This window comes from Lactuca serriola, chromosome 4 (genome assembly GCF_051521515.1).
Source record: "Lactuca serriola cultivar US96UC23 chromosome 4, Lser_US96UC23_V15, whole genome shotgun sequence".
Taxonomy (NCBI): Eukaryota; Viridiplantae; Streptophyta; class Magnoliopsida; order Asterales; family Asteraceae; genus Lactuca; species Lactuca serriola.
Genome location: NC_136411.1, coordinates 135,628,841 through 135,656,378, shown reverse-complemented (window position 1 = coordinate 135,656,378; position 27,538 = coordinate 135,628,841).

Genomic DNA, 27,538 nt, shown 5'->3' with positions numbered 1-27,538 from the left:
GTGAAGCCTATCTATGCGAAATTTCTCGAATTTTGTGCCAAAATCTTCTAAAATTCATAACTTTCGCATACGAGCTCCGTTTTTGACGTTCTTTATATGCACGCGTAGCTAAAATTACGCTATACAACTTCCGTTTAGACTTCGTCGGCTAATTTTGACTTTAAATTTTATATTATTATTTTTAACATACCGGGATAGGAAATCCGTTAAAAATTCATAACTTCTTCATCCGATGTCCGTTTTCGTCAGACTTTTTACTGTTGTGCTCCTAATGACGAGACCTTCAATTCTCGTTTAGGTTGTGTCGGCTAAAAATCCCTCGATGTAAAATTTGAGTTTTTAGTTGTGTACTGCGAAGCTGAAACTTCAAAAAATTATAACTTCGTCATACGAAGTCAGATTTGAGCGTTCTTTTTATCGAACTTCTTGGTTTGACGAATACTACGACTTTCGTTTAGATTACTAAGGCTAAAAAGTATTTTATCAAAAACTCACTTTTTACGACATTCAGCACCGTGCCGGTTTTGTCGCGAAACTTCGACAGGTCATAACTTCTTCGTTATAACTCGGATTTTGGTATTCTTTATATCTCCGAAATCCTTGTTTCGACCACTAAAACTTTATGTAAAGATATCGGGCTTATCTCACACTTTAATTTTGACGCTTATTTTTATTCTTAATTAATTAAGCCCTAATAATTAAGCAGAAAACACATAATTCACATAATATTCACATAATTCCTTTTCATTTCTTCTAAATGAGTTACAAAGGTTAACCTAGACCATTATGTCAATATTAATGCCTAGCCTAGAAACAAGGGCTTTACAGACAACTGAAAAGCTCTGCTTCCCATCGCAGGCGCCTCTACCCAGCCCTGATGACCGTCGGTGATCCTCAAAATGGCAGGGACACGTGATATCATCTGTACTGCCGGAAACAAACTCGAACACTAGGCGTTCCTGTGGCCCCACTGAATGCAAAGGAAACATATCAGATCTGACCCCCGAGTGGTGGTAACAACACAATCTCTGCTAAATGACCAGTTCGGCCGCACCTGAAGCAGCCAGAATCACCACGACTACCACTCCTACATGTACTCTCGTGCGTCCTGTCTGACTTTCCGCATCGGCTGTGGCTCTGATAATCCATTGATCTCGAGTCTGACCCATTGGGCCTTTTTGCCCGAACCAGTGGTTACCTGAACCTCTTCGGACTTCCTCTTATTGATCTGCTCCGGATCAATCTCCCTCTCACTGGCCTGAGCAATCATGTCCTCCAGCGCTTTGCAACTGGACCTGCTCACAAACTACATGATGTCATAACTCAGTATTTTATGATATCAAGCTTTTTTCATCTCCTCGTCTGCCAAATACTGCGGAACCAAGAGAGCCCTCTCCCTGAACTTGGCGGTGATCTCCGCCACCGTCTCAGTAGTCTGCTGAAGACCATGGAACTCTCGTGCCAACTGCTGCACCTCAATAGCTGGTGCATACTCAGCCCTGAACCTAGCCGAGAAATCACTCCATGACATCGCATCCAACGCAACATCATTCTCCAAGGCATGAACAACCTCCTCCCACCAATCCCGCGATCTGCCCTTCAGAAGACAGGAGGTGAGTTTGACCTTTTCCCCCCTCGGGACACTGGCTCGTGCGGAAAGCGTTGACAACATCTGCCAACTATCTGCTGCTAGCAATGGGGTCCCTATCCCCATGATAATATGGTGCTCCACAAGCCCTAAACTCTCGAAATGACAACGTACGTGATCCTATCAAAGCCATCATCTTTGCACGAAAGGCTCCAAGCCTCTCATCCAAAATCTCTAGTATACCCTCCTTGACCGTGCCAAAGATCTCATGAGTCTGGTCTAAGATACTGCACGTGATCTCCGCTGATACAAACTCTCTCATATGCTCCTCGAGCTGCTAGATTCCTAAACCGAGCATGATCCATCTCCAACACCTGATCCGCCCACTCGCCTTTCACACAACGTCACCATGCTGAAAGCATATCACTATAACTATCAAAATACACTTCACTGCTGAGGGATTACACATACACGCTACAAGTTCCCTGGCTTTGTCTTGGCCCCTCTTGAATCGAGTACGGATCCTCTGCTTTCAGTAGTACGGGCCCATACTACTTTCCACATCTATCCATACTTTCTTCAAGAACTGCCTTGACTCTACCAAGTCCCTTCTACTGTTACTGATCTCTACTGCTCTCATCCTAGGCTTACCCAAGGGAAAATCACTGACTCCACCCAAACCAATCCTCAGCTGCTTAAGGCCTCCTTGTAATGTCGATTAGCGGTCACCTAACTACCATCACATGTAACGAGGCTCGTATAATCCTTCGATTAAGGGACTCATCCCTAAAACGGTTAGACTCAAACGAGAGCTATGCAATAGGGTCAAATCTAATACTCTAAGATTATTCAACCCTGATTACATGTGACTTGACATATTTACCTAATGGCTAACTCCCATCACTCGGAGTCCCACAAAGCACAAAGCAAGCAACATTCAGGAAACTACTCAAGCAATTCTATCCTCATATCAAGAAACTGTACTAGCATACAATGCTAAGCTCATACTATCAAGCATAACCTAAACAGGCTATCCTACTACTGTCTACTCAATACTAGTTTGCAATTCTCATAAAACCAAAACACATATATAGCAGGCACATAAGGCATCATCCCTAGATCCTCAGTCCTATTCTAGCATGTTGTTCTACTGAAACTGAGACTGATAATCATAACATAAACTTGTATGGGTAATTTGGGAGTACTTACTTGAGCTCGGTTGATTGCATGCACCACACCCCTTTTTCTCTTTTCAAAATTCTTTTCTTTCTAAAATTCTTTTTGCTTTTCTAAAACTCTTTTCCTTTTTAAGTTTCTTTTTGCTTTTCTAAAACTCTTTTCTTTTGAAAACTTTATATCACTTCCTTAGTTTGAGTTCAGACACACTCGAGAGTGCGCCCGAATCCCTCAAACCAAGGCTATGATGCCAACTTGTAACGACCCAAAAACACAGTCTGAAAATTTCGTTTAATTTAATAATAAAAACCATAGTCAATAAACCTCATATAAAAAGCATAAGCAATATATCTCAACATATTATAACAACTGTCAAGTATATCAGAGTATAAACATCCCAGGCTGAACAAATGGTGCATGCACTACAATCTTCCCGAGCTCCTCTTTTGAAAACTGAGTACCTGAAACCAAAACTGAAACCGTAAGCACGAAGCTTAGTGAGCTCCCCCAAACTACCACATACCATACAATAACATATAAACACATATTGGGCATTGCCCACTGCATCAGACCGAAATCCAGACTAACTGGGGCCTTGCCCCTTGCATCGGATCTAAGCCCCAAACCTGAAATAGATCTCAATCTTGCCAAAATAGCCCCAAATCTCATTCAAGAATAGATCTAGACGCAAAAGAGGGAAGGTAATAGCTTATTACCTTCAAGATGTGGCCAAACTGAAGTAAATTATGGATCTACACCACTCTCTTGATGCAAGCCCTCTTGATCTTCAATTTTCTTCCACTAGAAACAACTTCCAAAGCTTCAATCTCCCTCCAAAGGCCTCACACACACGAGCGTAAGGTTTTGTGGTTCTCAAGGGCAATAAGGAGGCTGAGAGAAGGACATAAAGTCCTTTAAATAGCGTGCAACCCTCGAGATTAGGGTTTTCTCATTCCAGCACCAACTCGTCGAGTCCAGCTTCCGACTCGACGAGTTGGTCACTTAATTCACGACCCAAAACCCGCTCCGACTCGGCGAGTAAGTATACCTACTCGTCGAGTCCCTTCTTCAATTTACACTTTAAGCCTTTAAATCAAACTTCTGAAATTTGGGATGTTACATGTGGATAACCATACAAATTAGCTTGGTACTCTCGGTGTTGACCACACCCAATAAATGTGTCGGTTAACCATACACGCTCCATTGATGAATGATAATCTTACGAGAAACCCATTAACATCCTTCATTGGTCCCATATTAGTGTACTGGTTAACCACACACACTCCGCTAACGACCAACAATGTGCAATGTGCAATTTCATGGATTAGCACCAATTTCACATTTTTCCTAAAGTAACTAAGATTTGGGAATTTATAAAAGTGTTTAGTTACTTCACATTTCATTATACTTATAATGGAAGGTTGTGTCCTATCCTACCCGTTCGGCTAACGACCATCCACTAGTCAAGAGTGCGGTGGGTAAGAGTGGATACCCATTCAATCGCCATTTTATAGGCAATTTCCTTAAACACCCCTTAGAGACTAGCTTCGTGAATGAGGCCTACTAACGGTAAGACTGACTCTTTACTTATACATATATATATATATATATATATATATATATATATATATATATATATAATATTAGACTTTTAATTTTATATAGTATAAGGGTGTATTTTACACTTTTAAAATACTAGGTGGTTTAATCTAATAAATTATACTTTTAATTTAATTAAACTTAAACCATATCATTATGGATTTATTAAGTCTCTTTTAATAATACACTTAATTAATTTAATAAAGTCATAAGAGTGTAATTTGAACTTTTTCAAAATACTAGGGTTTTAGAATTTAGCATTTCAAATTTAAACTTTTAATCAAATTTTAAATCCCAAAATTTGAGGGCAAACTTTGAAATGGCAAATATGGAAATGTTTTCCTATTGGGAGTTGGATATCGAGAATCTATTAAATTTAACGATCCCTTTGTAACGCCATGGCACTCAAAAGTTTGGGGCCATATTGGGTTCGATTATTCTTGTGTTTCACGTTGCAAGTTTTGAATTCCCGAATAATAAGATTATTCAAACCATCCACAGTCGATCATACTTTGGAAGTAGGTAATGAGGTAAGACTGTCATGAATCTGACTGTAGATTGTCTGAAGTGTTTAGACATAGCAAAAGTCTGCTGCAGTGTTCATGAGTGCTCCTGAAATAAGATTTAAGTATTAGAATAAACCCACGCTCACGTGAATCACTTCATGGATTTTTTTACAAGATAATTCAAATCAAAATACAAATAATTAATCTTTATCTTATAAAACAAGTAATTATCTTAAATTGACAATCATCCATTAATTTGATTAGGATATCAATTACCATAGTTGAAAAATCTGATTTTTAGTTGGAAAAACAATTTATGGTAATTATCCAAATAAATTCAGGGCAAAATTTTCGAAATTTGTTGTCAGACTGTGTTCATGACGTGAATCTAGTAGAATCGAAATTTGCAATTTTTCAGCTTTGAATGATCAAACATAGCGTCAAAAACATTAGATAAATAGCCTAGGCTCTGATACCACTGATGGGTTTTGAGCATTACATCATTCCTATGGTGCACATCCAAACCCTACAGCTTTGGATCTAGTTTGTCTAATTGTACATGCAATAATCATCCAAAACTCATAAACTCTAGATCTAGCATACTATAAAATTAACATATGAATAGGGTTAGGAATATTACCTTGATTGTTATGTAGCCATAACAATCACAAGCCTTCTTGATCTTGACTTCTAAAAAGCCTGGTTCCCCAAGTGTTGCACCTCTAATGGAGTCACAAACACCACTAGCAATAAGGATGAACAAGAGAGAGAGAGGGAAGAGGCACAAAAACTTCCAAGATCTTCTAAGAAAGTTTAGCTATGTTTTTGGGACCCTTTAGGGTCCTTATATAGTTGAGGCTTCTAGGTTTATGGACTTGGAAACCCTAATCTAGTTGCTTAGTCCTTAAACAGCCCAAAGGATCCTTCAAGAAGGCCCTGTGGACGATTTCTATATGGACTCTCATATAGAATTTGTCCATTGCTTCCTTATGGATCCTAAGCCCAACTTTGTAACTATCTTATAATTACAGTATCAGTCCCCTTTATTTAATTAATCTCTTTTGACCACAAAATTAATTCTTGATCAATATTAATTAAACAATATGATTTCTCTTTTAATATATTATTCACATAATATATTAATAAATTATAATTAATCCTCTTTCTCCTTAATTCATCCTATCAGTTGCTATGGTGAAGGCAACCCAAAAGGACCATGCTCATAATCGGGTCAAGTACATACCAAAATAGTTATGGGCTTAGACACCTAATCCAACACAATTCACTATTCATTTTCAAATATAGTCTTCCCGTTCCTATGATACTATCACGATATGGATTATCACTATGCTATTATCCAACTTAATTGGATCTAAACATCCTTTATACGTCTTATTCTAAAATATAAACAAGACTAAAATCCTTGTAATCAACTTTCAATACTAACCATGTTTAGACAACATTATTCTAATTTAGTGTATATACTTAACACAGAGTATAAGGTATTTAATATACATTAATCTTTCAAATAATAATACTTCCATTAAGGTTATCATGTAAAAATATCATGTATACACTTTAACAAATATATAACCATATCTTGTTTGCCCAACGTATGTTATCAAATGTACTATTAAAATGTACTATTAACACATATTCCAGGTAATAAACATTTAATCCACATATAAGCTTTCAACTGATATTCGATACTTTCAAGCGAAAAATCAGAAACTTCGCAGGCAGAAGTTCGATACTGAAAGCTCTATTTCGCTAGGCTCTCAGATGCTCCAAAACTTCGCTACTAGTATGTAAAACCTCCTAAAGTACTGCCTCAAAGTGAGGAAAAATATTCAGAGAAAACGAGGCAAAAACAAGTGAAAAATGAGGCAAAAAAGAGTTTATTTAAAGAAAAATCGACATTATTGCGTGTCAGCTCCTGGTTATGCCACGTGTCGCGTTCTGTGGTGCCACTTGTCTCATCTGGTAGGTAAGGGAAATGGTCTATGGTGCTGTGATGTGTCGTGATATGGTGGTGCCACGTCACCTATTTGTAGGTATTTTTTGCAATTTTTTAAAATTCATAACTCTCGCATACGATCTTCGTTTTTGACGTTCTTTATATCTCTGGTTTCATATCAACGAGTACTACAACGGTTGTTTAGATCTCATCGGCTAGATCGCAATCAATTTTTCATTTTACAGTCCGTGAAGGTTACATCGTAAATGACGCTACGGAATTCATAACTTTTTCATACGTGCTTCGTTCTCGACGTTCTCTATATCGACATATTCGTATTTACATAGACATCAACATTCATTTAGATTGTTGTCTAATGAGCAACCTATTTTCCTTCCATAATTTATGACACACATAGTTGTACCGTATCAAACTCGAACTTCGAAAATCAGAACTTACTCATACAATGTCAGATTTTGGTGTTCTTTTTACTCACAAAATTATGATTTCTATAACTTTCGTTAGGATTATTTATCCTAAATAATCTTTTATTAAAAAGTTATCATAACACTCAATGATATTAAGATTTTCTACAAATATTACATACTCAATTATATTTTGCTACATAATGTGTAAAAAATAAATAAATTTTTATATAGTTTGTGGCACGTAGGACATATTATTATTTATTATTTAGCAATTATCCTATTTGAGGATTTTTTTTATTCTATAAAATGAATAATCTTTTAAATGTTTAGTCTGAATTTATGGACGTTACAACACACACACACACACACAGACACACACACACACACATATATATATATATATATATATATATATATATATATATATATATATATATATATATATATATATATATATATATATATATACATACTAGACATAACCTCACGCATTGCGCAAAATACATTTAAGTGATTAAAATAATTATGGGAAAAAATAGAAATATGTTGAAATTTACGTTTTTAGTCAACTATCAAATAACATAAAAATTCATCAATTTATATTTTGATACTATCTAATATAGTCCATACTTTATAAATTTTACTTTTAATTTTATAAAATCCATTATATATTAGAAGTTTTTGTATAACATTAATATAATCTACGTTTTTTTATGTCTAATAATATTTTTTGGATAGAATAAGAAATAAGTTGTTTTGAATGAGCTATTAATAAACAATATTGAACTAATAAACTTTGTATTACACTATTTATATTACACCAAAACATTCAAGGTTTTATATATAAACTTTCAAATATTAAACATTGAAATTAAGAATGAAGTCATACAAAATATATCATTATACATAAATGTCACCAAGAGTTTTGAAATAAGTCGATTAGTAAATATGATATTTAATTTTAATTACATATTTTGCAAAGCGTACGTTTGACTTTATGTTGGTGCCCCGAGAATTCTCTTTCTTAATTTGTACCTAAAAAATTAAGGTGAATATGAATATAAAATAGATATTACGAAGCATTAATATAAATAATTAAAAAGGATATGTGGATCTCCTACCACCGGTTAACGACAACATACATCTCTAGTGATATCGAGTCCTATATGAAATTGAAGTAGTCATTCTCTGTACACCTTGTTTTCTAATTACATAAACAAATATGAGTAATCAAACATTAAAATGTTATCTTTATATAGGAAAAATATTTTAGTTAACTAACAAACTAAATAATATAAGTTTAAGAGTTATGGTTTGAAAACATTAATATTTTTATTAATCAATCAATTAAGTAACACATGTTGAAATTTTTACAATCATTATTAAAAAACATTTGAAATATTAGATTTTAAATGAATTTTGGTTGAAATGTTTTGACATCTATTATATATATATATATATATATATATATATATAGAGAGAGAGAGAGAGAGAGAGAGAGAGATAGAAAGAAAGAGAGAGATGAAAAGTATAACATATGTATGAGTTTTAATTAATTATCTTTTTGAAACGGTACAATTACAAAAAAAAAAAAAAACTGATGTGTGTAAAACCAACTAGTTTTAATCCTACTAACTTAAACACAAAGACAAACACACAAAAGGCAGTGTACCTATCGATTAGTAGTTTAGTTCAGGTAAGTAGGGTATCGAACACATGGAATGGTAAACAACTAAAAGAAATGCTAATATTATCTAAATAAAACAAGTAATAGAAAGGGGGTTTCTCTAGTTTTTCAAGACTAGAAACTTAAACAATTAACTAAAACTTAAACTAAGAAACTAAGAGCTAAGCAAATAAAAATCAACTAAATTCAATAATGGAGAAGACTTCTGTTTAGGTTCGACTCATTTGTTCCCATGGATGATTTCAATGTATCAGATTAATTCTTCATTGGCTACCGACTAAGATGATTAGTTTCACGTTCGCTATTACTAATCCTTAGGAAACAAATTAACTCAAGCAGTGTCCAGTTGTCTAAATTAATGGATTTCCTAGTTATTGATTCAGGTTAAATAAGACTTGTAATGGTTAATTAAATTGGCCCTTCAATTAACCTCTTGCTGATGTTCATCAAACAAGCTCACACATTAACTTACATATCTTCTAGTTAATTCTAGTTTCACATTCGCTATTCCTGGACATACAACTATGTGGTCACAATAAATCATATGAAATTAATAACTAAGAGATGTTCATACAACTTAATTACTGATTTATTAACAGAAGAATAGTTATTGTTAACACATAACGTTCTTTAACAATCTTAATAAAACATAATCACCAATTAAAATTAATCCTAATCAAATAATCAATCCATGTTCACAAATTCATCTACCTAAACAGAAGTTATGAGTTTTAGCTCATGATTACAACAGAAAAAAGCTCAAAAACGAAATCAATTTGTAAAAACATAGTTCAAACAACAGAATAGGTAAGAGTAAACTTGATTTTGACTTGATTCTCCTTAAAATTGAATGTAAGGTTGATTCCTTAGCTTCCCACACTCCCGCAGCACCATTAGTCGACAATTGGCCTCCAAGGGTTCATCTATATGCTAGGGTATGGATATGAAAGTCCCTTTATATAGCTTTTCACAAAACAGATGTGACTCGTTGAGTCCAGTGATCTACTCGGCGAGTCCGTCACTTAAAACCCGTGTACGACAAGTCAGCGCGTCCAGAATCATGAAAGTTCGAAGTGACTCGTCGGGTTTATGGCCTACTCGTCGAGTCCGTTTGGAATCAGCATTTTCTCAACACACAAAAGTCGTCCAAAATTGTGTCTAGTTTTCAGAACATTTTGAATCTTGTAAATCGGAGTTACGGTTCATGAGTTATGTTCAAAACACTGACGTGGTGTCAAGCTGTCCAACAAGATCCTTCTTTCTTCAAAATCCAAGATCCAAGCTTCCAATCGCTAGTTTCGCTTCCTTTTCCATTCGAGCATGTAATTGTTTCTGAAAAATGAAATTATAAACTAATTAAGCACCTTTTGTTCATTAAATGAGACAACAACATAATGCATGAATTATATGACTAAATATGCCCATATCAAAATACCCCACACTTGACCTTTGCTTGCCCCCAAGCAAAACTGAATTTTAGCACAGCAATATCACATACGATAATCCCAATCGAACACATCCATTATGTCAGGACCGCAATGCATGCATTTGTGTCTAAAATTTTTCCTAAGGACCTATCTTAATTCTAAGTACTTACAATCCTCATAAACACTCACCCACTTCTTTTGAACAACGTTCATTTTATGCATCCTTCCGAATCCATCCCCAGAAAACTTCCTAACCTCAAGGTATTTTTGGTCAAGCAACCCAAGCATACATAGTCTATAAAATTACAATTTTTTATACCACAATGGAGCTCTTTGGAATTCTTCACTTCTTTGTTATTTGATCTTTGATTTCTTTGAATTCACCACCTTGTTGTTTGATTTTTGGTACCTTCAACTTTTTAAATCTTCGGAATTTTGATCTTTTGATCTTTACTTTAACTGCTTCAAAATTTTTACAAATTTTTTTTGTAATTCTCTCTTTTTTTTACATGTACCTCACTTTTTTTTCACTCAAAACCTACATGCTTATGCAAGGGCGCTCAACTTCAACCTTTATTGGCTAAAGATAATAATTTTCCTGGATACATTTTTGGTACACGATGCTAAACTTATCGCATCCTTCAAACTAAGCAGGGTCGTGTTTTTGTCCCATGATTTCACTAGAATAAGGGAAGCCACAAATGCATTGTAACGTATATAGGCTCAACTAAACATTTGGGTCTTCATGCAATCATCAAACTTAACACTAGCATAGAATCCTAATTGCTTTACCAAAATTTTCTAAATTAGCCCTAGCAATTTTAATGCAAAAATTTCAAAATTAACTAAAATTTCAAGATTTTCGAGATTTAACTAAAATTTTAACTAATTTAACCAACCCCCTACCCCACACTTAATTTATGCAAGGTCCCCATTGCATATTATGCATGATAAAGAACAATAAAATAAAGAGGGAATTGGAACAAACTCCCCTGGGATAGTAGTTGCAAGGTTGAACTTCTTCATTTAAAGCTCCATCTTCACCTGACTTTAGACATGGGAACAACTCATCTATGCCTTGGGTGTCATTCCTCTCATATGGTTGACAGCTCCAAAATATCGAGGGAAAAGCTTCTTGGAAATGCTCAGAAAACGATCTCCAAAGAAAAGAACCAATGCCCGTATCGAATGTGGTCAAATCTTGAAAATATAATTAAAGAGTGACTCGTAGAGTAGGTATGCTAACTCGCCGAGTTGTAGCTTGACTGGCAGAAAATTCGCAAAATTTCACATGGACTCGTCGAGTCCATAAGATGCACTCGACGAGTAGACCGTTGCGTGGAAAAGTTTGTATTCTGCCCAGGTCCGTTTCTGATGTATGGGGGTTATACAAACTAATACTTCCCCTCATTTTTCTTCAGTGAATAAACACTCTATAACCCTTCTATAAATTGGACTCATAGCTTGACTCAAAATTTCGTTTCCTCTCTCGCCTAGACTCGATTTCTCGCTTCGTTTAGCCTTGACTCTAGACCCTCACATGCAATCCTAACCATCAAACTGAAAAGATCAAAACAACACACAAGTAATAGAAAAACGAAAACAAACATCAAAATTAACATCCTAAATTACCCTAATAAACTAAAAGTTTAAAAAGAAAAAGAAAAGCAAACTTTAATGACGGGTTGCCTCCCGCAAGCGCTTCTTTTTGTGTGAGTCTTTAGCTGGACTCCCAACTTAATAAACTTCCAATAAGCTCGATGCCAATCCATCCGTTGCATTGAATATCTTCTTTGGTGGACCAATTTGTAAAATTTGGCTCTTTTCTTCTAAAATTGGCCAAACAAGCTTGAATTTGTAAAACCCAAGAATCTTGATAAGGGTTGGGACCGGTCGGATACTAATCAAAAATGGATCGTGCCTCAGAACTTTCTCCAAATTTGGAGTCGTCGCCCCACGCTTTGAAACATAAACTGGAAGTACAGGGGGCCACGTCGTGGTAATGGTCAAACCATGGCTTGGTTCATGCAACTCAGGTTTTTCTTGTTCTTCATCTGACCCCTCTGCTAGCAATCTTTCTAGTTCCTCCAAATCTCTTTCTGGATTAAATTCTTCATCTTTTAACTCTAGCTCTTGTGACTCAGATTGCTCTTGTGTGTTGGGCAAGATGTTATCTAACCATCTTCCAAATTTCTTCAAATCATCATCTGAGCCACACTCCTCATCTTCTTCCTTAATTTCCTGTACTACTTCCTCAAGAAAAGCATCAAAAGCATCGAGATTTGGAAAATACATAATAATAAGTTGTCACACCCCCAAAACCAAGAACGGCGGAAACGTTAATGGGTGGAGGACATCAAGTGAATATCATAACAGTGTAAAGTAGTAAACAAGCAACAACATCATCCATTGCATTAAAAGTAAAGTTTTAATACATGAGTGTTCTTTGATTGTAATAAGACACCAAAATATGTAATCAAAATAAAAGACGAGTCCCTCCTGTGCTCCGTCTTCTCAAAACATGGTCATCGTACCTGTCTACGGGTGATCTGAGAATACAAGTTATTTTGAAAGAGTAGATCAGCATAAAGCTGTTGAATTCATAAGTATTTAAGTGTCATTACTCTGTTTTGGAAAGCTGTTATGAATGCCATGTAAATTTTTGATTGAAACATTTGATATAAGTGTGAAAACCCTAGAAAATCCCCTATTTCCTACTAGTATAAAAGTAGTCTTCTACCAAGACCCAAATGTTTTGAAAGTAGTCTTCTACCAAGACTTGAATGTTTTGTTGTAACAAAGATGGTTTTCCCCCTGCATGACTACTATTAACAATATATAGTCTAGCTCATCGTTTATGTGAACGTATCACAAAATAAAAGTAATAGGGAAAATATAGCCATATAAGTATTATCCTTTTGTATTAGGATAAACACGACATCGCGACTGCCGAAAAGTGTTAACCTTGAACCTCCGTAGATGTTCATTTTCCTCTATAGCTAACAGCAGGTCGTAGGAATGGTTAGTCCCGTAAAGGTACCCCTAGTATAAGTATTAACCGTAGGCATCCGTAGACGTTCATTACCTCTGTTGCTAACAGGTGGGTGCCAGAATGGTTAGTCCCGTATAGTATCCTTTTGTACTAGGATAGACAGAACTAATCTACACGTATAGTATGTAATAGTATCTTATCATATAGAATCTAGGTACAAGTATCCATGTAAGTGTATCCATGTAAAAGGATCCATGTAACTGTATCTCTTCATATATCATTTAGTATAGACTCATGAATGAACTAACTCTGGTGTGATTCCTTGTAATAGGAATAATGTTTTGTATCCCCTAAACTATCCCTATAATAGTTTACTGGAATGTATTTGTGGTCCAAGAAGGTTTATACACCCTTGCTACTCAAGAGTGTGGGAACTGAATGAAGAATGAAAGCTGTCATATCAATATATATATATATATATATATATATATATACATACACACACACACATATATATATATATATATATATATATATATATATATATATGAACATAAGTGTATAGATATAGATTTAACCAAGGGCATGAAAGAGGTTTTGTAAAACATTTAAGAGTTTTGAACAATAAATAACAATGACTTGATGTCATTTTATAAAACATTTCAAAAGTAATTCATTTGATAACTAAAATATTTTCAGACAGAAAACCATTTTATGTATCACATTTTGAAGTATGTGAAATCAGTTGGATGAAAACACAGTTATGAATCACATATAATTGATTCTATAGCATGCTATTTTCTACTTGTATCCCCCCATTAAAGCATTAAAAATCATTTAAAACATTGATTAAGGGGTATGAACTCACCTGTAGATGGTGGTTTGGATGAACTGAACGATGTAGCATTGCTAAGTGTCAAGTGAAGACTTGTACACACTCAAAGATCCTAGTTAACATATAATCACACATATATGTATCCAATTAGTCTTTAAACTACTAATTGACAATGTTAAGGCATCCTTGGACATGCTAAACACTTTATATAAGTGTTATAAGTCCTAAGGATTGCATCTAAGTTGTTGTAGGACAAGTCTATTGGATTTAGGGTTCCAAAGGACCCCTTTCTTGAGTTTACTCCCCAAGGACCATAACCTAATGAGTTTACGGTCGTAAACCCTTGAGTTTACGGTCGTAAACCCTTGAGTTTACGGTCGTAATCTCCTAAGCTTTTGATCATTTGATGGTTTGAAGCCTTACATGCCCCTTAGAAGTATTTATACTTGGTGGTTTAGTCCTTGGAAAAGATTAGGGCACCATTTCCCTCCATTAAGGAGTTCACGGCCCTAAGACCAATTCTCTTTGTGTTTGCGGCCGTAATCTCTTATGGACATGGTATTTTTGTGCTTTCAAGTCCTATACACATTAAGGTATGAGTCTAGGCTAGTTTCACAAGGAAAGGAAGGGACTAGGGCACACTTTTGGCCCTTAAAGAAGGGTTTACGGTCCAAGGTGTTCTTGGGCCGTAAACTCTTTGATCTTGGTGTTTCCTCGTGATTTCTTGATGTTTAGACATATAACAAGCCCTATTATACTCTAAGATAGAAGCACTTACGATTTGGGATGAGAGGCTGAAGATCCTTTAGAGAGAATCAGGTTTTTCTCTAGTTGGAAATGGAACAAATGAATAAATATGGATAAAGGCCATATATATACCCCTTGGGGTTTTCGACTGCAAACTCCATGTTTGGGTCGTAAATTCCAATTTCTTGGAGTATGAAATGTTTTTGTTGCACAATAAACCCTAGAGCATCCCCTCTCCTGGAATCTCCTAAAGTGTTAATCATAGAATACTCAAACTTATCCCAAATAGTTTGAAAATTAATAGTAACTGTTCTGACTTCATTGACTTGATATGTTGTAGAAAATGGAAATTTCGGGTTGTCACATCATCCCCCCGTTAGAAGGAATTTCGTCCCAAAATTAGAATTTAAGATAATAAGTAGTTACAATTAACTAAGAAAAAAGGTGAGGATATTTCAGTTTCATCTGATCCTCTCGCTCCCACGTGAATTTCGGTCCTCGCTTGGCGTTCCAGCGAACCTTCACTATCGGGATATGGCTTTGCTTCGTTCGCTTGACCTCTCGATCCATGATCTCTACTGGTTCTTCCATGAAGTTAAGGCTCTCGTTGATCTCGATCTCGTCGAGTGGGATAACAAGAGTCTTGTCAGACAGACACTTTTTCAAGTTCGAGACATGGAAGGTAGAATGTACATTACTGAGTCCGCGCGGCAGATTGAGTTTGTAAGCTACGGGGCCGATTCGGGCAAGAATCTCGAAAGGCACTATGTATCTTGGATTGAGCTTCCCACGCTTTCCGAAGCATATCAAGCCCTTCCAAGGTGAGACCTTCAGTAGAACACCGTCGACCACCTGGAATTCCAATGGTTTCCTTCACTTGTCAGCGTAGCTTTTCTGTCGGTCTCTAGAGGCTTTCAGTCATTCAAGAATTTGAACGATCTTCTCTGTCGTTTCCCGAATGATCTCCGGACCCGTGAGAGTGCTTTTGGGAATTTGTCCCTTAGCTAACTGGGTCTCACCCACCTCAGCCCATCACAGAGGGGATCTGCACTTTCGACCATAGAGGGCTTCGAAAGGAGCTGCCTTTATGCTCATCTGATAAATGTTGTTGTAGGAAAATTCGACAAGGGGTAAATGAGTATCCCAAGTCTTCCCAATGTCAATCACACAGGCTCGCAACATATCTTCTAAGGTTTGGATAGTTCTCTCACTTTGTCCGTCGGTCTGTGGATGGTAGGCTGTACTCATGTCCAGCCTAGTTCCTAGGGAACTTTGTAGCGACTGCCAGAACCTAGAAGTGAATCTACAATCTCTATCTGAGATAATGGATATGGGAACACCGTGCAGTCGTACAATCTCCCTAATGTAGGTTCTCGTAAGTTTCTCCATTTTGTCGGTTTCTTTGATGGGTAGGAAGTGTGCAGACTTGGTCAATCTGTCGACGATGACCCATACGATATCAAGTCCACCCGTTATCTTGGGCAACTAGGTTATGAAGTCCATAGTGATCCGCTCCCACTTCCATTATGGTATCTCCAGTTCCTACAGAAGACCGGAGGGTTTCTGGTATTCGACCTTTACCTTCGCGCAAGTAAGGCATTTACTTACGAAGGTAGCAATATCTGCTTTCATGTTAGGCCACCAGTATAACTTTTTAAGATCCAAATACATCTTATTTGAACCTGGGTGGACGGATTAACGGGTGTTGTGTGCCTCGGTCATGACCAAGTCTCTGAAGCCACCGTGTTTCGGTGTCCAGATCCGATCCATGAGGTATAAGGCTCCGCCACCCTTGACTTCCAAGTTCTTATCCATCCCTCTCAGGGATTCGCCTGCCACATTTTCAGGTTTCAAAGCGTCGAGCTGAGCCTCCTTAATTTGCGTGGACAAGTGTGACTGGAGAGTTAGAGTTAAAGATTTGACTCTACGACCAGAGTATTCTTTCCGAATTAGGGCGTCAGCTACTACGTTGGCTTTACCCAGATGATAACGAATTTCGCATTCATAATCACTGAGTAGCTCCACTCTTCATCGTTGTCTCATGTTGAGCTCCTTCTGGTCGAAAATATGTTGTAGACTTTTGTGGTTTGTAAAGATCGTGCTTTTTGTACCATACAGGTAGTGTCTCCAGATCTTCAGAGCAAACACAATTGCTCCTAGTTCAAGATCGTGGGTGGTGTAGTTAACCTCATGTGTCTTTAGCTGCCTCGAGGCATAGGCGATGGCCTTACCTCGTTGCATCAGAACACATCCGAGTCCTTGATTTGACGCATTGCAATAGATAAGGAAGTCTTCTATCCCTTCGGGGAGGGATTGTATTGGTGCGGTGCACAAGGCTCGCTTGAGCGTTTGGAATGCTCTTTCATGTTTCTCTTCCCAGTCAAAGGCCACGCCCTTCTGGGTCAATGTCTGAAGAGGTTGCGCTATGCGGGAGAAGTTCTGAATGAACCTGCAATAGTAGCCAACGAGACCTAGAAATTTACGAATTTCTGTAGGTGTCTTCGGTGCTGACAAGTTCTCAATAGCCTTGATTTTGGAAGGGTCCATGTGTATTCCCTCTTTGCTAACAACGTGTCCCAAGAATTCGACTCTTCGAATCCAAAATTCGCACTTAGAGAACTTCACGTAGAGCTTCTTCGATCGTAATGTTTCCAAGACTCTGCGGAGATGTTGACTATTTTCTTCCTTACTTCTAGAGTAGATGAGTATGTCATCGATGAAGACAATGACAAACTGATCCAAGTAAGGACGACACACCCTATTCATTAAATCCATGAATACTGTGGGCGTGTTAGTTAATCCGAATGACATCACTACGAATTCGTAGTGCCCATAACGAGTTCGGAAGGCTGTCTTGGGAACATCCACCTCTAACACTCGTAGTTGGTGATATCCAGATCGTAGATCTATCTTCGAGAAGTAGTTGGCTCCTTGAAGTTGATCAAATAAATCGTCTATGCGGGGCAAGGGATAATGATTTTTAATTGTAAGCTTGTTGAGTTCTCTGTAGTCGATACACATACGAAACGATCCATCTTTCTTCTTGACAAACAAGACCGGTGCTCCCCATGGTGAGAAGCTTGGCCTAATGAATCCCTTATTGAGAAGTTCGTTAAGCTGACTGGAAAGTTCCTGCATCTCTGTCGGTGCCAGACGGTAAGGAGATTTGGCTACAGGAGTAGCCCCTGGCACTAAGTCAATTCTGGACTCGACTTGGCGTTGTGGTGGTAATCCGGGAAGTTCTTTTGGAAAGATTTTGGGAAAGTTGCGTACTTTGGGGATGTTCTGAATGTCTTTTACTTCTTGACTTGTATCGACGATATGTGCCAGGAATGCATGATATTCCTTTCGTAAGCACTTCTGAACTTGGATGCACGAAATGATGCGAAGGCTCGTACTAGGTTTGTCGCCATATATAACTAAGGTTTCGTTGTTAGGAAGGTTAAGACGAACTGCTTTTTCAAAGCACATGATGTCGGCATGAAGAAGACTCAACCAATCCATGCCGATAATAACGTCGAAACATTTAATTGGGACCGGCATGAGGTCTATCTTGAAAGTATGACCATCTAAGGTTATAGTACAACCTACGTATGTGCAATTAGTACTTTCCGTTTTCCCATTTGCCATTTCTACGGTGAATGATTTATCTAATGCACATGGTTTTTGTTTAAGTAGGTGTGCAAATTTATGACTTACGGAACTTTTCTCTGCTCCACTGTCGAAAAGTTTGCATGCATACGAGTTATCGAGGAGAAACATACCAGTAACTATCATAGGATCAGCTACTGCTTCCTCGTGGCCCATGTCCATAACTCTTCCTACTCCGCCAGCCATCCCCGCCTTAGGGCAGTTCCTCTTGTAGTGGCCTACCTCGCTACAACCGTAGCAAGCTTGGCTCACACCGACGTTAGGAACTTGGGCGGTCGGCGCTGCTGGAGTCTTGTAGAAATGAGTTGTATGCCTCCTTCGTGTTGCAGTTAGAGCACTGCATTTCCTTGCAAGGTCCGTGGTGATGGAAGTTGCATTTGTTGCACCTTGGAAGATTTCCAACATAAGTTTTTGCTGGTAAGGGGTTTGCAGGGACAACAGGGGTTACTGTGGCAGCATTGATTGCCACAAGTTGTTATCTCCTTGAGGACTCTTGCGAAGCTCCTCTTTTCCTCTTTTCCACCCCTTCTTCTTCTTCTTGTTGTTTTTTCCCTTTTGTGGCTGGGGTGTAGGGATTGTCGAGTTCTAGTGTTTCCCATGATCTATGAGAGATTGTGCCAGCTCCTTGGCGCTGTCAAAAGTGACAGGCTTGGATGCTAACAAACTTGACTGCATCTGGGGCGACAGTCCCCAGGTATATCTCTCTATTTTCTTTCTCTCGAGAGCAACCATATCAGGGCATAGAATTGGCAGATCACAGAATCTATTCATATAGGTTGATATGTCGGAACCAACCATTTCTAGACCCCAGAGTTCCTGTTCAAGTTTTTGTATTTCCCCTCGAGGACAGTACTCTCTCATCAGCATGGCTTTCAAGTTTTCCCGGCTGATAGAATTTTCCACCACAATAGTCAGAGACTTAACATGGCCATTCCATCAGGTTAGTGCTCTGTCAGAAAAGGTATAAGTAGCGAACTTGACCTTGTTGCCCTCCGGGCACGCGTAGATTTCAAAGACCGCTTCTGTCTTTTCAATCCATTGCCTTAAGACCATAACCCCACCAGTTCCATTGAAGTTCCGGGGTTTAGCATTCGTAAAGTCCTTGTAAGTGCATTCCCTGGGATGCCCATCGCTCTCGCCGTGGTTGGAAGGATGCACACCTGTTCCCGATCCACTAGGGGCAGGAGTATTGATGGCTGACACAGCAGCTGCTACGGCTACTGTAAAGGCTGCCTGGGACATAGTGGAATCGAAAGGAGGAGGTGGTTGAGGAGGTTGAGGTGTTGGAGGAGGTGGTGGTATCGGCGTTTCGTTATTAGGGTTACGCCTTGGGTTTTTGCGTGGCGGCATCTTTTAACTATACGTTTAAAAAGATGGCAAAATTGATAAGAATAAATGAATAACGAGAGTGACTCATGCACTAACTCCCCATAGTCCAACAGCACAATGAATAGTAGGTTTGAATGAAGATGATAACATTTGGATAATAATTTCCATATGATTAGATATCTATCAATAATACTGGAATTACAGATGTAACAAGTTTGGGAAAAGTGGCCTAGAAGTAGGCCTTACATCAACCAAGATAGGAAAATTTTGACAGAACTATGACTAGATCAAGACCTAATGGGTCTAATATTTACAAGGATAGAAAATTAGACCAAAGTTTTTACATAAACTAGGTTATATCCAAAAGATGAGTCGATGATATTCTATCAGCGACAAGAACTTCTTGCATGAGTTCTTGATCCCGACAGTAGGCGTTCTATGTCCCTTATACGCCTGTCAGCTCTCACTTGCTGAGCTCAAAGTTCCCTAACTTCAGCTTGGGTTTCAGTAAGTTCTCTCTAAAGAGTTGCATTGCGGACAAGAGTCCTTTCATGAGCAGACTCTAGTTGGCAAATGTGTACTGTGTTAACGCCAGCGTTGGCGTCAATCTCCAAGACTCGATTGATAGTTGATTGACCCAGTATCGTGTTCCGAGAAATCCTACGAACCATGATGGGTAGGACTCTGTCAGCAGAACCTCCCTCAGTGAGGTTGTAGAAGTTTTTGTCTCCATTGTAGGGGATAGGGTGACCCTGTTCCTGACTGCACCTATTCAAGTTTGTGGCCCACAGAGGTGTGGGTCCTTGAAATGCGGGACAGGGGTTCAGGTTTGGGTTTTGAGCAGTTGGAGGTAGGTTGTTGACTTCAAGCTCCGAGTCAGAACTATCAGAAAAACCCTCAGCATGGTGATCATCCAAAGGGATTGGGTGATCATCTTCTGGTTCTTCCTCTAGCCATCCAACGTTGCCTTGGTTTGGGAAGTACGAGTCGCCGTGGTGAAATCCAGCCATTAAAATCTACGCGAGAAAAGGGATATAAGAAACAAATAAATAGAAGAACTAACTAAGATAATTATAAGATGATCTTTATCAGCTGCTTCAATACTTTTTAGTGCATACTAGTTATATGTAGTTAGGATAGGATAGACCTTCGAATAAGTGACCCTAACCCTAAGCCCCTAACCCAACGAGGACAGGACATAAGGCAAAGATTTCACAGATTCTAAGTCTATGACACCCAAGTACATATAACTTTAGTGTACCCACTAAACGACTATTGACATAATAATAAAAATATATTTAGTTCTCAGTTAAGTAATTACAGTAAGACCAAATACCCCTATGGTATTTCTTTGTGGTTTTGTTGGTAAGATTTTAGACTTATTGCCACATCACAAACATTCTTGGGCATATGCTAATCACTCCTTGGACCAACATAGGTGATCAGACTATGCCACTCCCAAGACTGACCATATATCCCCAGGCTTACTTATGATATTCAACAATCATAATACTTTTGTTCTTGTCGTTGTGACACCGATTTTAGTATGAATGTAGGCACATATACTTACTTAAATATTTTAGTATTTAAAAGTATAAATTTTTAGTCAGAGTGTTTTAATCCCAATGTATTTATAGTTAGTATATCTTTTATGGGTTGATATACTATATTCACTATAAACAATGCTCTGATACCAATCTGTCACACCCCAAAACCAAGAACGGTGGAAACGTTCAGGGGTGGAGGACGTCATGTGAAGTATCATAACAGTGTAAAGTAGTAAACAAGCAACAACATCATCCATTGCATTAAAAGTAAAGTTTTAATACATGAGTGTTCTTTGATTGTAATAAGTCACCAAAATATGTAATCAAAATAAAAGACAAGTCTTGTCTGTGCTCCGTCTTCTCAAAACCTGGTCATCGTACCTGTCTACTGGAGACCTGAGAATACAAGTTATTTTGAAAGAGTAGATCAACATAAAGCTGGTGAATTCATAAGTATTTAAGTGTCATTACTCTGTTTTGGAAAGCTGTTATGAATGCCATGTAAATTTTTGATTGAAACATTTGATATAAGTGTGAAAACCCTAGAAAATCCCCTATTTTCTACTAGTATAAAAGTATTCTTCTACCAAGACCCGAATGTTTTGAAAGTAGTCTTCTACCAAGACTTGAATGTTTTGCTGTAACAAAGATGTTTTTTCCCCTGCATGACTACTATTAACAATATATAGTCTAGCTCATCGTTTATGTGAACGTATCACAAAATAAAAGTAATAGGGAAAATATAGCCATATAAGTATTATCCTTTTGTATTAGGATAAACACGACATCGCGACTGCCGAAAAGTGTTAACCTCGAACCTCCATAGATGTTCATTTTTCTCTATAGCTAACAGCAGGTCGTAGGAATGGTTAGTCCCATAAAGGTACCCCTAGTATAAGTATTAACCATAGGCATCCGTAGACGTTCATTACCTCTGTTGCTAACAGGTGGGTGTCGGAATGGTTAGTCCCGTATAGTATCCTTTTGTACTAGGATAGACAGAACTAATCTACACGTATAGTATGTAATAGTATCTTATCATATAGTATCTAGGTACAAGTATCCATGTAAATGTATCCATGTAAAAGGATCCATGTAAGTGTATCTCTTCATATAGCATTTAGTATAGACTCATGAATGAACTAACTCTGGTGTGATTCCTTGTAATAGGAATAATGTTTTGTATCCCCTAAACTATCCCTATAATAGTTTACTGGAATGTATATGTGGTCCAAGAAGGTTTATACACCCTTGCTACTCAAGAGTGTCGGAACTGAATGAAGAATGAAAGCTGTCATATCAATATATATATATATATATATATATATATATATATATTAACATATGTGTATAGATATAGATTTGATCAAGCGCATGAAAGAGGTTTTGTAAAACATTTAAGAGTTTTGAACAATAAATAACAATGACTTGATGTCATTTTATAAAACATTTCAAAAGTAATTCATTTGATAACTAAAATATTTTAAGACAGAAAACCATTTCATGTATCACATTTTGAAGTATGTGAAATCAGTTGGATGAAAACACAGTTATGAATCACATATAATTGATTCTATAGCATGCTATTTTCTACTTGTATCCCCCCATTAAAGCATTTAAAATCATTTAAAACATTGATTAAGGGGTATGAACTCACCTGTAGATGGTGGTTTGGATGAACTGAACGATGTAGGATTGCTAAGTGTCAAGTGAAGACTTGTACACACTCAAAGATCCTAGTTAATATATAATCACACATATATGTATCGAATTAGTCTTTAAACTACTAATTGAAAATGTTAAGACATCCTACGACATGCTAAACACCTTATATAAGTGTTATAAGTCCTAAGAATTGCATCTAAGTTGTTGTAGGACAAGGCTATTGGGTTTAGGATTCCAAAGGACCTCTTTCTTGAGTTTATTCCCTAATGGCCATAACCTAATGAGTTTACGGTCGTAAACCCTTGAGTTTACGGTCGTAATCTCCTAAGCTTTTGATCATTTGATGGTTTGAAGCCTTACATGCCCCTTAGAAGTATTTATACTTGGTGGTTTAGTCCTTGGAAAAGATTAGGGCACCATTTCCCTCCATTAAGGAGTTCACGGCCCTAAGACCAATTCTCTTTGTGTTTGCGGCCGTAATCTCTTATGGACATGGTATTTTTGTGCTTTCAAGTCCTATACACATTAAGGTATGAGTCTAGGCTAGTTTCACAAGGAAAGGAAGGGACTAGGGCACACTTTTGGCCCTTAAAGAAGGGTTTACGGTCCAAGGTGTTCTTGGGCCGTAAACTCTTTGATCTTGGTGTTTCCTCGTGATTTCTTGATGTTTAGACATATAACAAGCCCTATTATACTCTAAGATAGAAGCACTTACGATTTGGGATGAGAGGCAGAAGATCCTTGAGAGAGAATCGAGTTTTTCTCTAGTTGGAAATGGAACAAATGAATAAATATGGATAAAGGCCATATATATACCCCTTGGGGTTTTCGACCGCAAACTCCATGTTTGGGTCGTAAATTCCAATTTCTTGGAGTATGAAATGTTATTGTTGCACAATAAACCCTAGAGCATCCCCTCTCCTGGTAATTCCTAAAGTGTTAATCATAGAATACTCAAACTTATCCCAAATAGTCTGAAAATTAACAGTAACTATTCTGACTTCTATTGACTTGATATGTTGTACAGAATGGAAATTTCGGGTTGTCACATAAGTATTAAAACAAAAAAAAAAACTCGTAGCTTTATATGAGATAAATCTCACACAAAGGATCGATAATACTAGCAATTAAAATTAATTTTAGAACCGTTCCCCGGCAATGGCGCCAAAAACATGATGTGTGTAAAACCAACTAGTTTTAATCCTACTAACTTAAACACAATGACAAACACACGAAAGGCAGTGTACCTATCGATTAGCAGTTTAGTTCAGGTAAGTAGGGTATCGAACACAGGGAACGGTAAACAATTAAAAGAAATGCTAATATTTTCTAAATAAAACAAGTAATAGAAAGGGGGTTTCTCAAGTTTTTCAAGACTAGAAACTTAAACAATTAACTAAAACTTAAACTAAGAAACTAAGAGCTAAGCAAATAAAAATCAACTAAATTCAATAATGGAGAAGACTTCTGTTTAGGTTCGACTCATTTGTTCCCATGGATGATTTCAATGTATCAGATTAATTCTTCATTGGCTACCGACTAAGATGATTAGTTTCACGTTCGCTATTACTAATCCTTAGGAAACAAATTAACTCAAGCAGTGGCCAGTTGTCTAAATTAACGGATTTCCTAGTTATTGATTAGGGTTAAATAAGACTTGTAATGGTTAATTAAATTGGCCCTTCAAATAACCTCTTGCTGATGTTCATCAAACAAGCTCACACATTAACTTACATATCTTCTAGTTAATTCTAGTTTCACATTCGCTATTCCTAGACATACAACTATGTGGTCACAATAAATCATATGAAATTAATAACTAAGAGATGTTTATACAACTTAATTACTGATTTATTAACAGAAGAATAGTTATTGTTAACACATAACGTTCTTTAACAATCTTAATAAAACATAATCACCAACTAAAATTAATCCTAATCAAATAATCAATCCATGTTCACAAATTCATCTACCTTAGTAGAAGTTATGAGTTTTAGCTCATGATTACAACAGAAACAAGCTCAAAAACGAAATCAATTTGTAAAAACATAGTTCAAACAACAGAATAGGTAAGAGTAAACTTGATTTTGACTTGATTCTCCTTAAAATTGAATGTAGGGTTGATTGCTTAGCTTCCCACACTCCAGCAGCACCATCAATTGGCCTCCAAGGGTTCATCTATATGTTAGGGTATGGATATGAAAGTCCCTTTATATATATTTTCATAAAACAGAGGTGACTCGTCGATTCCAGTGATCTACTCGGCGAGTTTGTCAATTAAAACCCGTGTACGGCAAGTCAGCACGTCCAGAATCACGAAAGTTCGAAGTGACACGTCGAGTTTATGGCCTACTTGTCGAGTCCGTTTAGAATCAGCATTTTCTCAAAACACGAAAGTCGTCCGAAATTGTGTCTAGTTTTTAGAAAATTTTGAATCTCGTAAATCGAAGTTACGGTTCATGAGATATGGCCAAAACACTGACGAGGGGTCAAGCTATCCAACAACATCCTTCTTTCTTCAAAATCCAAGATCCAAGCTTCCAATCGCTAGTTCCGCTTCCTTTTCCATCCGAGCATGTAATTGTTGTTGAAAAATGAAATTATAAACTAATTAAGCACATTTTGTTCATTAAATGAGACAACAACAACATAAAGTATTAAGATAATGCATGAATTATATGACTAAATATGCTCATATCAAAAACATATTTAAAATATTTAATTAAATATTTTCGACATCACCCCATATAACATATGATCAATATATTAACGATTAAACCACAATATACAACGGCTGTATTACAATAATCCAAAAACAAAGAAAATATAAAAGCGAATTAGTATAACAAACTTACAAATTAAAAGCTCTAATATAATAACATATCTCCAAAATTGGTCATAAGACCTCAACCCAACACAAAAACCTTTAAGTTTGTTTTTTGTATATGATTTTTATGCATGTCTTCCCAAAAGATTGATCTTTTATAGTAAACTTTTCACTAAATGCTAACTAAACATAATATAAGTTATAAAACTTTTGAGTGTTAAATCATAATTAAGAAAACTTTTGAGTTGCATTAGTTAAAGAAGGGGTTTCAAATGAATGTGGTTTGAGGAAGTTAAAAAATGGGGTTTCAATTGCATGAGATTCAAGAAAAAATGCTAGCTTTATAAGTATGTATGATATATATATATATATATATATATATATATATATATATATATATATATATATATATATATATATATATGCACATTAAGTGTTTTATTTTAAAAAAATTTCAAAAAAAATACAACAATGTGATTCTAATAATAGCTTTTAAGAAAATCGCAACTTCAAAACAAAAGTACTCATTTTTTTGGACTATGGGTCTTTCCTCGACACAGTTCTAAGAAGTGCAGTGATGGTTTTGATTTAAAAATGAACAGATTTAGGGCGTTTTCGGCACGGAGCATTTGAAAGCTTCTAGCTTTTGACAAAACGATCCATTTTAAACAGAAAGTCTCCTTCGACACTACAACCTTCTTGCGTTTAGTTTAAACAAAACGCTCCAAATCCAAATGTTACTACATGTAGCGTTTAACGAAACGCTACAAGCTACAAACTATCCGCTATCCACTATCAGTCACACACTACCAGTTAATTTTGCCTAACACGCCCTTAGAGTTTTTGAATTTAAGTTCTTAATAGAACTTATCTTTTCATTCTCTCTTCTCTCTCTCTTTATATATATATATATATATATATATATATATATATATATATATATAGGGTGGGGTTCAATAGAGAACAATAATTATCCAATGAACCAAGGAACCAATTTTTTGTTTCAACTTTTAGAACCTATTTTTTATGAAAAAAAACAAAAAATACAGAAATTCATAAATTTTTATCATTTTTCCAATGATATTAAATTAGGAAAAAAAAATTCGTCAAATTGACAATGTGAATCTAAATTCACACAGTTAATCGTAAAAATATATTTAACATTCACAATATTATGTTATGAATTTAGATATTTTTAGTTTTTTTTTTTCGATAAAGAATAAGATGTAGAAGTTAAAAAAAATTTGTTTCCTTGGAAAACCAATAATTATGGTTCTCTGTTAAATTTTTCCATATATATATATATATATATATATATATATATATATATATATATATATATATATATATATATATATATATATATATATATTAAACCTATTGAAAAAGTGAAACAGTAAGATATCAACTATAATACATAAAATGTTAGTATATTAAAACTTGAAAAAATTGTTTTACATTATATATTAATTACAAGTTGATCCATCTCTCATTTGTTGCGTGCAAAACCCACGTTAAGTGAGATGAAAGGGCTTGTGATGCCAACCTCAATCTCCCCACCAACAAGTCCCACAAAG